General features: G+C 25.2%; 1 long non-coding RNA gene across 1 annotated transcript; it reads right to left on the bottom strand.

The window, feature by feature from the left end:
• Positions 1-5,974: 5,974 nt before the first annotated feature.
• On the bottom strand, positions 5,975-6,733 carry LOC145847963 (uncharacterized). Its single transcript, XR_014371642.1, has 2 exons — positions 6,130-6,733; positions 5,975-6,050 (listed from the first exon to the last, which is right to left on the bottom strand). It is a non-coding gene; the product is annotated as an uncharacterized LOC145847963 (long non-coding RNA).
• Positions 6,734-13,085: the final 6,352 nt, after the last annotated feature.

Below are 13,085 nucleotides of genomic sequence, written 5' to 3'. Positions count from 1 at the left end.
TTTTTGAATTAAAAACTTGAAAAATAGTTAATTTTGTAATTTTTATATTTGAATGTGAAAAAATAGTGTAGGTACAAAATAAGATAATGGCTTTAACTAAATTTTGATAGAAAAAAAATAAACAGTCGGAAATTAAAAAAATTTAGGAGCCCTAAACACAGCAGATCCTTAGATATGTTAGCTCTTAATTAAAAAACATAATCAAACAGAACACCTTTAACTAAATGTTTGAAACCCTATTTGTAGATAGCAAACAACTTTTGGAAATTGAACACATCTTTAAGTATTTCAAATAAAAATAAAAGTTGTAGAAATAGTTAGAAACAAAATAGTTATTACAATGAAGTGTGCCTATAATAAAATAAATAATACTACTGATTAACAAGTATAAAATTAATTGTTTATTTGAAATTTTAACAACTTTTTTATGTATTTAAAAGTAAAATTAAAAATTTTATTTGTTTTAAAAAATAATTGTGATACTTGTTTTAACAAAAAATATTATTGCTTCATATTTCTAACAAAGTTAGTGAATCCCTGCCAACAGATATTAATAAGAAATATCTTAGCAAATCGAGTTGACTTCAAGTTGCTTTTTACCGTTTTAAAAAAATCTTTTTATTTATGAGACATGACAGGTCAAAGTCGGCTGAATAATAGATTCCCTATTGGAAGGGAAACTAAAACAAAACAAAAAAAAAGACTTTCTCATTGGAAATCTATCTCCTTTTACTTTTTTTCTTCAAACTTTTACAATCTAATCGTTATACAATAACAAATAATGATACTTTGGACTTTAAAAATTTCAATTCAAAATACTTTTTTTTAATTTAGTCATAAAATCTTTAGTTTTTCTAAAATTTTAAAATTCATAAGTAACGTTTTTTTTTTACAATATAAGGAACATTTTGTGAAAGTTTGAAGAAAATTGCTTGTTGAATGAAAAAGGAGATAGTTTTTAATGATTTTAAAAACTTTTAAGAAAGTTGACCTAAAATAACTTGCTGGTCATACGTTTGTATCGGAAACTTTTTGCAAAAAATAAAATATCTCAGAAGTTAAATGATATTTTTGAATTCTTAAAAAGCTGGCTTGTAGTTTGTACTTGAAGCTTTTACATAAAAGCTAAAATTAATTTTATAGAAAAAAAAGTGCTGGACCCCTCTAAGGCCTTTATAATTGTAAGGAATCAAAAATAAATTTTGAAAACAAAACATAAGGCTTACAATAAAGATAATATTTTACTTACATAAGTAAAAAAAAACTAAATAAAACAGCAATATCAACCATAACCTATAATACTTAAAAAGGAAATCATAAAAGAGACTCTTTTAAATCTTAAAAAACTAAACAATAAGTAAAAAGTACTTTTGATAGTAATTTATAGATATTTATCATTGTAACTACACAAAGGTAAACAAACCACAACGAACAAATCAAGGATAAAATAAAACTAGAAATATAGTTAATGTTTGTAAAACTATTTGTATTTGATAGTTTACAGAAAAATTGTGTTTAAAACTCAATAACTGTGCTTTAAACTTGGTATCGGAAAAGAACTTTATTTTTAATTTCAAAGTTTATATTTAGTGCTTTTTAAAACTACCTAATCTCCCTATTGTTAAAAATTATTATTAGTTTATGTAAATTTACCTCTTTGTTATTACTTTTCAATCGTCCTCGGCTCACACGAAGAGCTTCGTTGACAAACAGAAGTTGAAGGTCCAGATGAGCTAAATTTGAGTCAGTCAGAAAAACCTGTTGCAGAAAATATGTATAAAAAGCATTGCCAACAAATCAAATATCTGAAATTCAACATGAGATTGGATTTAAAAAAAAAAAACATTTTTAACAGTTAAGGGAAAAACAGACTTTATTGGATACACTAACTAATAAAATCTGTAGCATAAAATTGGGTATTAAGAATAAGTATAGTAGTAGTTTGAAAAGTAACTCATTAAACACTGGAAGTTTGGAATGTCCACCAATTAATAGCTAAATTAATTCACACGAGCATTATATGAACCAGAAAGTTGCTGTGCTTAAGAACAATTTGAAAACAGACGAAACAAATAAAACTAGAGACGAAATCAATTTTTTCGAAGATTGATTTAACGTTAACGACATTCAAAACCCAATAGACAAGTATAAAATTTTTGTTAATTAAATTAAAATATTAACGGCAGTATGACCTGCAAAAGACATCAAAATTATTTGGCAATAATTTAGGGGAAAAATAAATCATATCAATCCATGAAAGAATTTTTATTCACAAAAGATGGTCATTTTGGAAGAGTATTCAAACCTAAACCGGAATGGACATCAGTGAGTGGTCAGAATTAGACATTGAGGTACAAAACGGGAGAACAAGCTCAATAAAGGTAGTCAGGGCAGCCACTCGTTTCTCCAAATTTCTTCCAGGTTTTTAAAAGTACACATTTTTGGGTCTATTTTTAGTTTTAAGTTAATTTCTATTTAAGAAACTGTGTTAAATAGTATGAAAATATTGAAAAAATACTGTAAAGTGACTTTAAATGTGTTTTTAATTAAAAAAATTTTTGATGATGACAAAAAATCTTAATTATATGATAGACTTTTTGTGTCAAATCAAAATTTTACAACTGAAAATATTAAAATTAATAAAAAAAAAGGTTTTTCTAGGGTTTTTGATCAAAATATTAGGTTTTTCCAGTTTTTTTTTTCATTATTTTCAAATTTCAGGTTTTTCAAGGTTATTTTAGCCTAATTTCAAAATTCCAGGTTTTTCTAGGTCTACAGGTAAAGTGGCAACCCTGGGTAGTAACCTAACTAAGTTCCTCTATCTAAATTTAGCACCAAACGAGTTGAAAACTAAACAGAGAAGAAAATTGTGCCTAGATGAATAAAAGAAATTTCAAAATTTGTTGTAAAAATATTTGTGATGTTAAACAACAGAAAGAAAGGGACGAGAGTAATAACTTAAATTATTGGAGAAGCCCCAACAAACATTTTAAAGGTTTTCATAGGAAAAAAAAACAATATAGATATTATCAAACCAATACCTAAAATCTTGACTATGAGCACAGAATGTATCAAGCTAATGTAAAGTATGATAGTAGCAATGGTTATTATCATAAATTCAGCAATAATGACAAAGTCAATAAAACTATGTACAATTCATCAAATAGAAAAATCTTCCCAGCACATCAAAGCTGAAAAGAAAAATGTTTAATGGTAATCAGCCTGAAAGTTGTAACATGGCTGATTTGAGCCTTATGAACCAAAAAACCTGCCCCTATGTTCAAAAAATTGAGAGGGTTAGAAGATGGGTGTATCATACATCTTACTAAGCTTGTTGATAAAAAGGTAACATGAATACACACTGAAAAACAGTCAATTTTTTCACCAGAAAAAAAGTGGTGTGTTTTTCTAGCCTCAAATTACATCTTGTGAATCTAAAGGGTGTCACAAAAAACCAAGCAAAAGTCTCCAGCCACAAAGAAAACAATAGCTTTTTGAGCACCTGGTCAAGTTATTTAATTCTATAATCACAAAAGTTATGGTTTTGTTAATTGTGACAAACGGCAGAATGATATTTTTTTCACCAGTCTGCCATTATGAAAAAGTATAAAACCAAGTTCCTGAAGTCTATGGTGTATGGTACTGTAGTTAATTTTGATATAGTGCTAGCTAGCAAAAATTTGCCAGAAGCTGCCAACATAATAGTTTCCAAAAGCAAGTGTCTTCAAAGGTATAAGTATAAAAAATTAAGCACAGGCTTGTGGACAAGTAGTTTTTGTCATCATGCACAAGCACTTGGCAAGCCTGTTAGTTCGACATCAAGTAACGTCTTAAGGCCAAAAAATATTAATCAAGCACATATAATTGGCAAGTCTATTAGTTCGACATTGGCAAAGCCAAAAAATATTGAACCTTAAAAAAATACTTGGCAAGCATTTAGTTCAAATTAAGCATTAAGAAGATAGATAATTTGCCTACCTATCAAAAGCAGTTTAAGAAGCAGCAGAGACACGGAAAAGTATTCAAACATAAGCTGAACCTTAAGATATGAAGTGAAAAAATTAAAGTTTATGAACAAGACTCTGCTTAATTATGACTCTTCAGAAGCCAATGACTACAATATGAGCCTGCTAATAATACTATTGTTTTTGAAATAGTGAAACTAAAATTCACTATTCTCAGTAGTTTGATAATTAGTATCAAAATGTTGTTAACATGTGATATAAAAAAATTAATTAAAAGAAATGTAGTAAGCAGGGAAAATGTAATGCATTAATAATGCACCACCTGATATTAAGTTTTGAATATCAAAATGAAACTGTACAGCCAATCATAATCAACACATTGCTATTTGGCAAATCACATTGCTATTTGACAAAACTAATTGGCAAATTGGTTTGAATCTTCAGAAGCCAATGACTACATTTATGAGACTGCTAACATAACTATTGTTTTTGAATTAGGGAAACTAAAGTTCATTATTCTGATTACTTAGATCAGTGGTCGGCACGGTGTACACTGGCGCACACTAGTGTACATGAAATTTATTTTAGGGTGCACGAGACTTTTGGGGTGCATGAAACTTATTTTGGGGTACATGAATTATTTTCATTGCGCAGAAACTAAAGCAATACCTTTGTTAAACACAGATAGTAATTGCTTAATAAAAAAATATTAAGTTAACTTAACTAAATATTCAAACTTACCATTCAATAAAAAGTACCAAGACTACTGATTGTTAATTGGGGTAGTGGTAATGTATTAAATTAATCTAGTTAGTATTTTAGACCTGGGTGATACAAGTTAAATATTGTTGTAAAAATTCGATCATTAATATTAAAAGGTTATTGAAAAGGGTAGGGTAAACTGGTAAATTTAAAGTTAAAGTGTAAAAACTAACCGGGTGTTACCAAGTTATTAGTAAAAAAAGATTAAAAGTGTTTACATATTCTTAAACACTAGCGGCGCTAAAGAATGCAAATTGGGGTGCACAGAATTTTAAATTTGTGATTTAGGGTTCACGGATTCGAAGTAGCGTGCCGACCACTGACTTAGATAATGAGTATTAAAAATACTATTATATATCATAAAAAAAAAGTAAGCAGGGAAAATGTGGTGCATTAATAATGTATACCTGATATTAAGTTTTGAATATCAAAATGAAACTGTACAGCCAATCATAATCAGCACAATGTTAATTGGCTAATCAACTATCACTATTATGCATAAAAACTGGATTGAGGATGCAATAACACCCTTTTTATTACTGGCTTGCAGTCACTTCTGTGTCGTTTGGTTACTGTTTTATATTAGGATTTGAGTATTGGTATCAGTCCACTAACAGCTTACTTGATTTGGATTTGTTACTTGTTTGGACACAAATTCCTATATATGGACTTGAATGTTGGTATCAGTCCATTTACAGCTTATTTGATTGGAATTTGTTTTTCTTTTTACTTTTTTGAACACAAACTCTATATTTATTTTGAACAGTTGAATTTCAACTTAGCAGTTAGCTACCAGTTCAAAATAAAATAAAGTTTTTAATTGCCTATTTGAGCAATTTTATTAGGGGTTTCTACTATTACATAGATAGGTTTTTTACAGTTGACTCATTTGCTAATTTATACAATCTTGTTGGGACTGATACTTATTTAAACTAATTTTATAAATGACTAATTTGCCAATTTTGTAGATTTGTATTTGTTCGTATTGAATTTAAAGCTTAAAAAAATCATTATTATTAAAGGAATAAGTATTAAGCACTTATATTTTTTCAGCGTAAAGTTAAATTTTAAATTTTTTGCTCAAACCAGTAGGTATTTATAATTCAAAAACACAAAGATAGTTTGTTACTTTTTTTAATATGATAAGTTGTTATTAAGTGTTATAAGTATAAATGGCTTAAATGTGATTAACGTATGGCTCATCTGTTTTAAGATGGTGTTCATAAGGGAAGAAAAAGTTTAACTTACCTACTAAAACAGAATCTGTGTCAATGAACAGAGATGGACATTCAATTTGCACTCATCATATTTGACTGCAAATATCTGAAAAAAAAAAGCTTTTGTATGTATCGAATTTTTCTTAGTTTAAGTGGATATTGAATAAAATACTTGGAAGACCTACTTGTCACTCTTAAAAGCGGAAGGGACTCGATGTTGTGGAGGAGCCGTCGGGAACATTTGAGGGTGTTGTTGTTGGAGTTGGATGTAGTTGTTGTTTGAGTTGGTGGATGGGGGTCGACACTTGCTGTGTGCGGAGTCTTTATATGGTTGAGGTCGCTGCTGTGGAGCTTGCTGCTTTTTTCGTCGATCTTCATTCTTAAAAGTGGAGGGAAACTCGATGTTGTGGAGGAGCTTTCGGGGATAAGGTTGTTGTTGTTTGAGTTGACAGGGGGAAAATTTTGTTAGCAAGGATGGGGGTCGATACTTGTGGCGCTGTGTGCGGTTGCTGCTGTGGAGTTTGCTACTTTTTGTCGTCGATCTTCAGGAAATCAGGGAGCTCTAACTGTCGCTGGGAAATTGATCCTAGCTGATCGTTGAATTTGGATCGCTGCATTTTAGACAACATCGCAAAAATTTTTGGTTCACAACTAATATAATATAAACTTAGTACATCACAAATTTCAGAAGATAAAAATAAAAATCTTTGTTATAAAAACTTTACTTACTTGATTTAATTTTCTTTTAAAAGACATCCTTATAAATCAACTAATTTCCCTATTAGTCGTTTTTAATTTTATTTAACAGTAAAAAAAATACTAAATTTAGTAATTAGCAAATGTTTCAATATTAAAATTTCAAAACTAACATCAGTCAGAAAAAATATTTTATATCAAACTTAGTCACAAACTTTCTAATGAAAAAACAAATAATTTTTTTTTAATTAAAATTTGTTTTATGAAAACATAAAATTTTGAAGATAAAAAAATCTCAACAAACAAATTTATAAAAAAATCTTTGAATCTTGTAAAATAAAAAAAAATGCAGATTATTTATTTTTTAGCAATTATGATTGGGATAATTTTTTTTTTTAAGTCACATTTACCAATAAAAGTTAATAAAATTTGGTTACAGATAGCTTTAAATAGATTTGATAATTGAAAACTGTATATTAAAATTACAATAAATTTCTCATGTACTTGTTAATTGAACTGTTTTAAACAGTTGCTTTAATAAATAATGTTTGCCAAATATGAACTTACGATGTACAACTTAAAAAAAAATATTATTTCGAATAATTGAAATCAAATACTTGTTTAAGTTTTAAAAAAAGATTTTGCTCAATTTTCAATTATATACTAAAAAGCTTTTATTTATATTGTATTTGATTTAAATCTCAATGAAGCACAATTAAAATTTATAAAAACAGTTGTAGAACAAGAAAATAAAACATAGTATTGATAACTTCTTTATTGTTAAAAACAAATAACTAAACTCTTGAGAAAAATCAAACGATTTAACAAGCATTTAAATTCAAAGTAATTACAATATTAATAGTATTAAATTTAAAATAATTTCATTTACATGAGAAAACTTTTATAATAAAATAAGAGTAGTAAAGTTAACAAAAAATTTTGAGTTTTTGATGTAATTATAAAAAAAAATAATATTAAAGTTTAATAGGTTTAAAGCTTTTGTCCAATGAACAAAATGACAAAAAGCAAAAAACTATAGAATAACGATAATAAAAAATTAAGCTTGTTGTTAACGTAAATGATTTTAGCAGTGAGTTTATATTTTTATAAAGTACATTTATTAAAAAAATATTGATAAAATAAAACTATAAACAAACTGTAACAGTATATTTCTTTTTAGAGTTTAAATTAATTAGTTCAATAATTTATTTTCTGTAGAATAAATATCTTGTAAACAAGTTTTTTTGAATTCCAGAACTGAACTAAACAAAATTAAAAAATGGATTATTGTAACACTGTAAAAACTACTAGCAACAGTACAAGCAAAGTTGAAATCAAGCTTTAATAATTTAGTTAAAGTAAAAAAAAACATTTTGGTTAAAGTTATTTGAAACAAAATATTTATATTCTTCATAATTAAAACCAAGTAATTTTTAAGCTTTCACACATTAAAGCACAGTGTTTTAAGTTCAAACTATTTTTAGTTAATTTTAAATTGTTTATTATTTTTATTATTTATTGCTTGAACCAAACAAATTTTAAAAATACTTTAAAAAAATAAAACTATGCGGTTATAGATTAAAAATAAACATAGCCTACATTTTTTGTTATGTTTAATTTAAACTTAACTTTTGCATAAGAAAATACATGTAGTTAACTTACATCTGAAGGTAACAACACCAAAGCCTCAACTGCACACTTGAAAAGTTTTCCCACTGGTAATGTAATTTATACTTTTCTAGGGTACTAAACAAAAGTATTTATCATTAAGATATAATTTTTTGAAATTTTATGTTTAAAGAAAATTTAAGTTTTATAAATAACATCTTATTTGTTTCTTTAGTTATTACATTAGTTGTTTAGTTTTGGTTTGTTAAAATAATATAACAATACAAAAGGAAAGATTTTTTTTCTTATGTTATTAAATTGTAAACTTTATAAATAAAAAACTGTACTTAAAAAATATACCTCAAAAAACAAAACACATTTTAACTTCAAAAAACAAAACTATTTATTGTAATATTAAATAAATAATTTAAAAATATCTAGTAATTATCAATTTATAAAGTAAACTATAAACAGCTGTATAAACAGATTTTTTGAAGGTATAAAGATGATTTCATATGGTTTTTAAAATATATTTATTTATAACTAGTAATTTATTTTTAGTTTATATACTGTATATAAATAATTATCAATAAACTGTTAGGCCTCACTAAATAAAGTATAACTTCATGAAACTTCAGTAATCTATGAGTTATGTATTGAAGTTTGGCAGCTTAATTTTAACATAAGTAAATATTTGTTTTGCAAATTTACAACCAGTTATGTTGCTACAAGTTGAATTGGTTTTAAAGTATATATGTTTGGTATATTCAACTAAGATATACCATAACAAAATTTAGTCATTAAAATCAGAATTACTTTAAAAGTAAAACAAATGTTACCATCACTTAGTTATTTGTAATTTTTTCATCTTTTTAGCTGTTAGTAACCAGTAAGCTACAAAGTAAATATTAAAATAATATACATTTTCTCAAATGAGAGTTTTATTTTTTTATAGTAGTATATTTGTATTAAAGTCAATCTTTAAAAACAAATTAAAATAGATCACTTAAAATATTTTAAACTTTTGTGAATTGCAGAGTTGCCACTCTTTCAGTCAAAAAAATAGATTGGTCACTGGTTTTTGAGAAATTTCTTATAGGTTTTCTGAGTTTCAAGAAACAGCTATCAATAAAATGTTAGGCCTCACTACATAAAGTACAACGTAATGAAATTGCAATAATCTATGAACTATGTATAAAAGTTTGGCAGCTTAATTTTAACATAATTAAATATTTATTTTGCAAATTTGTTGAGTATGTTGCCACAAAATTGGATTGGTTTTTAAATCTTAACTTTGTTTGATATGTTCAACTAAGATGTACCATAATAAAATCTACTCATTAACAAAAGAATTACTTTTAAAGTAAACTTTAAAAGTACCACCACTCAGTTACAGTAACCTCTCGGATCTTTACGCACTCGTGACGTTACGCACTCTCGTTTAGTTACGCATTTTAGAATTCTAAAAATTCAAAAAACAAAAATTCTAATGTTTTATAATATTGCACAAATTAGGTTTATTGTATAATTTTAATTTAAAAAATATTATTAAATGCTAACTCACCACTTAACATATTTAGACTTAGTAAACTTATGTTCCTTGAATAAGTAATAAACATTTGGTTATACCTCTATATATAAGAAATTTTGTTAACAATAAGAAATTAAAAAATATTCTGAAAGAAATATGACTGTGTTAAATAATGAAAGTATAATGAAATAATGAGACTTTAAAACACAAAAACATAATACAACACTCTTGCAAACACCATTTCTTAATTGAAAACAAATGCTTAATTATAAATTGAATTTGCTAAGTAAAATAGAATACAAATGTTAAGTATCAAATAAGTCACATATAAATAAAGATAAAGGTAAAATATACATATTATTTAATTAGTAAATTTTTTTTACCATACTATTATTTTTTATAAATTTAAATCCTTTTATTTAATATATGTATAGTTTTATTTTCATATTTATAAATAAAGTAAACAAATATCAAAAAACAGCCAATACAGTAAATATATTTGGTACCTCTCGTATCTTTACGATCTCTCATATATTTACGCACTTTTTCTGTGGACACAATGTGCATAAATAAGAGAGAAGTTACTGTAATTGTAATTATTTTTATCTTACTAGCTGTTAGTAACCAGTAAGCTACAAAGTTAATATTGAAACATTATACATTTTGTAAATGAAAATTTTATTTTCATAAGTATATTTGTATTAAAGTCACTCCTTAAAACCAAATTAAAATAGATCACTTAAAATATTTTAAATTTTTGTGAATTGCAGAGTTGCCACTCTTTCAGTCAAAAAAATAGAGTGGCCACTGGTTTTTGAGAAATTTCTTATAGGTTTTCTGAGTTTCTTCCAGGTTTTTCAAGTAGGTGTTTTTTTATAATAACAATAAAAAGAGACTGTAAAGTATCTTTATTGTGTTTCTATACAAAAATTTTTTAACAGTAATAAAAAAAATTTATCTATATTATATATTCTTTGTGTCAAAACAAAATTTTACTACTTAATAAGTAAAAATTGTTTAAAAGTCCTTTTTTCATACTTTTTTTGTTCAAATTGCTGGTTTCTCTGAGTATTTTTCAAAGTTTCTGAAATTCAAAGTTTTTAGGCTTAAGGCACATTTAAGGTTTTTATAGGACTCCAGGTTTAGTAGCTACTCTGAAAACACTATCTTGAAAGTATAAAAACTGTCCTTCTTGGTCATTCCGAGCTTTTTCAAACTGTTTAAAAATTTCATCATCTATAAAAATTAATAAAGATCAAAGTTTAAAAAACAATTGTTATAAAAAAACAAAATAAAAAATAGAATCTCATTTATAATCTGTAAATACCTGGGCTGAAATTTTTGAGATGTTTTCCTACCATAAGTTTTTTTATAAAAAAGAAACTATACAGAGTCATGTTTTAATTTTCAAAAGTTTCAAAATGATGTGAGTTATCCTGAGTGTGCGGCAATCCTTGAATTGGTCATGTTCAGTTCTTAATTTGTTTTAGGAAATCTTATTTTTATAATATTTTTTTTAGTTTACTTTTTTTGTGTAAACATTATTGAAATGAATATATTTTTGCTATAATGTATTGTTTTTTTTTGTTTGTTTTTAAATTTATTTCATAAATTATGTAATAGCTCTATGGAATCATACACTATGCTATAAAGAACAAATATTGTTGTTGAGTGTAAATTTTCATTTTAAAAATGAGTAGATTTTTATTTATGTGTTATCAACAAATTTGAAAAGGTTTTATAAATTTTTTACCAACATATTTATTGATTTTTTGAAGGTATAAAGCTAAATTTATTGCTTTGTAAACATTCTGCTGAAGAAAATATCAAAAAAAACAAGTTTAATACTTAAACTATTTCTGCTTCTTGTTGTAAATACAATATTACTTTATAATTAAAGTATGGGACTTTGAAATCATATCATATTATAGTAATGTTCAGTCTTAAAATTTTTTAATTGATCTTATAATATCTTAAGCCAAGGAAATGTAATTTCAATAAGTACTATTTTTTTTTGTTAATGGTCTGAAATACTTTTATTTTGTTGTTTATGCTATAATCTGTTTTTAGTTTATGTGGATATTTGATGTCAAAGTTTGATGATATAAATAAATAAATTACATATTTTTAACTAAATAATTTTTTATTTAATATTTCAGATGTTTTAGGTATTTTAAACAAGCTTAATTACCGTCTTAAAAAATTAATTAAAGAAACGATTGTAAATTTAATACATGAAAACCTTAAGACAGTAACTAAAATAACTTTGATCAACTATGAAACAAGAATCAAAATTTATTGTTATAAGATTTTCCAATTTAGCCATTGAAAATATTTAAATAATTTTGTTTTGAATTGGCAACCCTGCATTAGTTTACAATGTTTTTTTAAATGAAAAGATCAAGTAACTATTAATACTTTTTTTAAAATAGTGCATTGTTTTTAAAAATATCCTGCAACTTAATTTGTATTTTTTAATGTCGTGTTCTTATTAGAAAATGTTTTGTTTTATTTAAAAAAATATGTGAAAAATTTTAGTTTGAATAATGAAGTTTTTTATAGAAATATTTTTAGTTATGTAATTGAAATATTGTCTTATAAAGTATCAAGTATATTAATGCTAAAAAAAAAGGTTTAATTCTGATATTTATAGTAACGATCAAATACTTCAAACTAAGGATTTCTTTATTTGAAACAAATTTAAATTATAAATTAAATAAAGACAAGTACAAAATATCATTTAAAATGTTTAAAAAATGTTAATAGATCATAAGGATTATTTGATAATAACAATAGGTTACATTATTAGTTTTTAGTAAGCTATATAAATAAGTATTGCAAAGAAAAAATTGAATGCTTACAACTATGGCCAATGTTTAAGTGTCTAGGAACACTATTGGTCCTCAAGCTACACACCACTTGTTTTTCAATTCAAAGTAATTGAAAAAATTATTTTTCAGTTTTTTAAAACTCTTTACTTTATATAGTGAATATTTATAAGAATAACAAATTATTATGAAAATTACAACAGTTTAGCAATAATTAAGTAAACCTTTGTTTAAAGAATATTTTTTGTAATAAAACAGTAGATACTACAATGATTTTGCAAAGTTTTCATAAAATTACTTGATAACCTTATAATAAATGGACCACACCATTTGTTTTCAATTTCCATTAGTGGAAATAAAATGATAATGAAACTACTTTTTATTAATTTAACATTTCATATATTAAACAATAAACATTTGCAAATTTAATAACTGTTAATATAAATTAACAATAGTTGCAACAATATTTATTATTATA

Source organism: Thalia democratica, chromosome 1 (genome assembly GCF_965202585.1).
Source record: "Thalia democratica chromosome 1, ktThaDemo2.hap1.1, whole genome shotgun sequence".
NCBI lineage: Eukaryota > Metazoa > Chordata > Thaliacea > Salpida > Salpidae > Thalia > Thalia democratica.
This window is presented reverse-complemented; position numbering and strand designations above follow the sequence as displayed.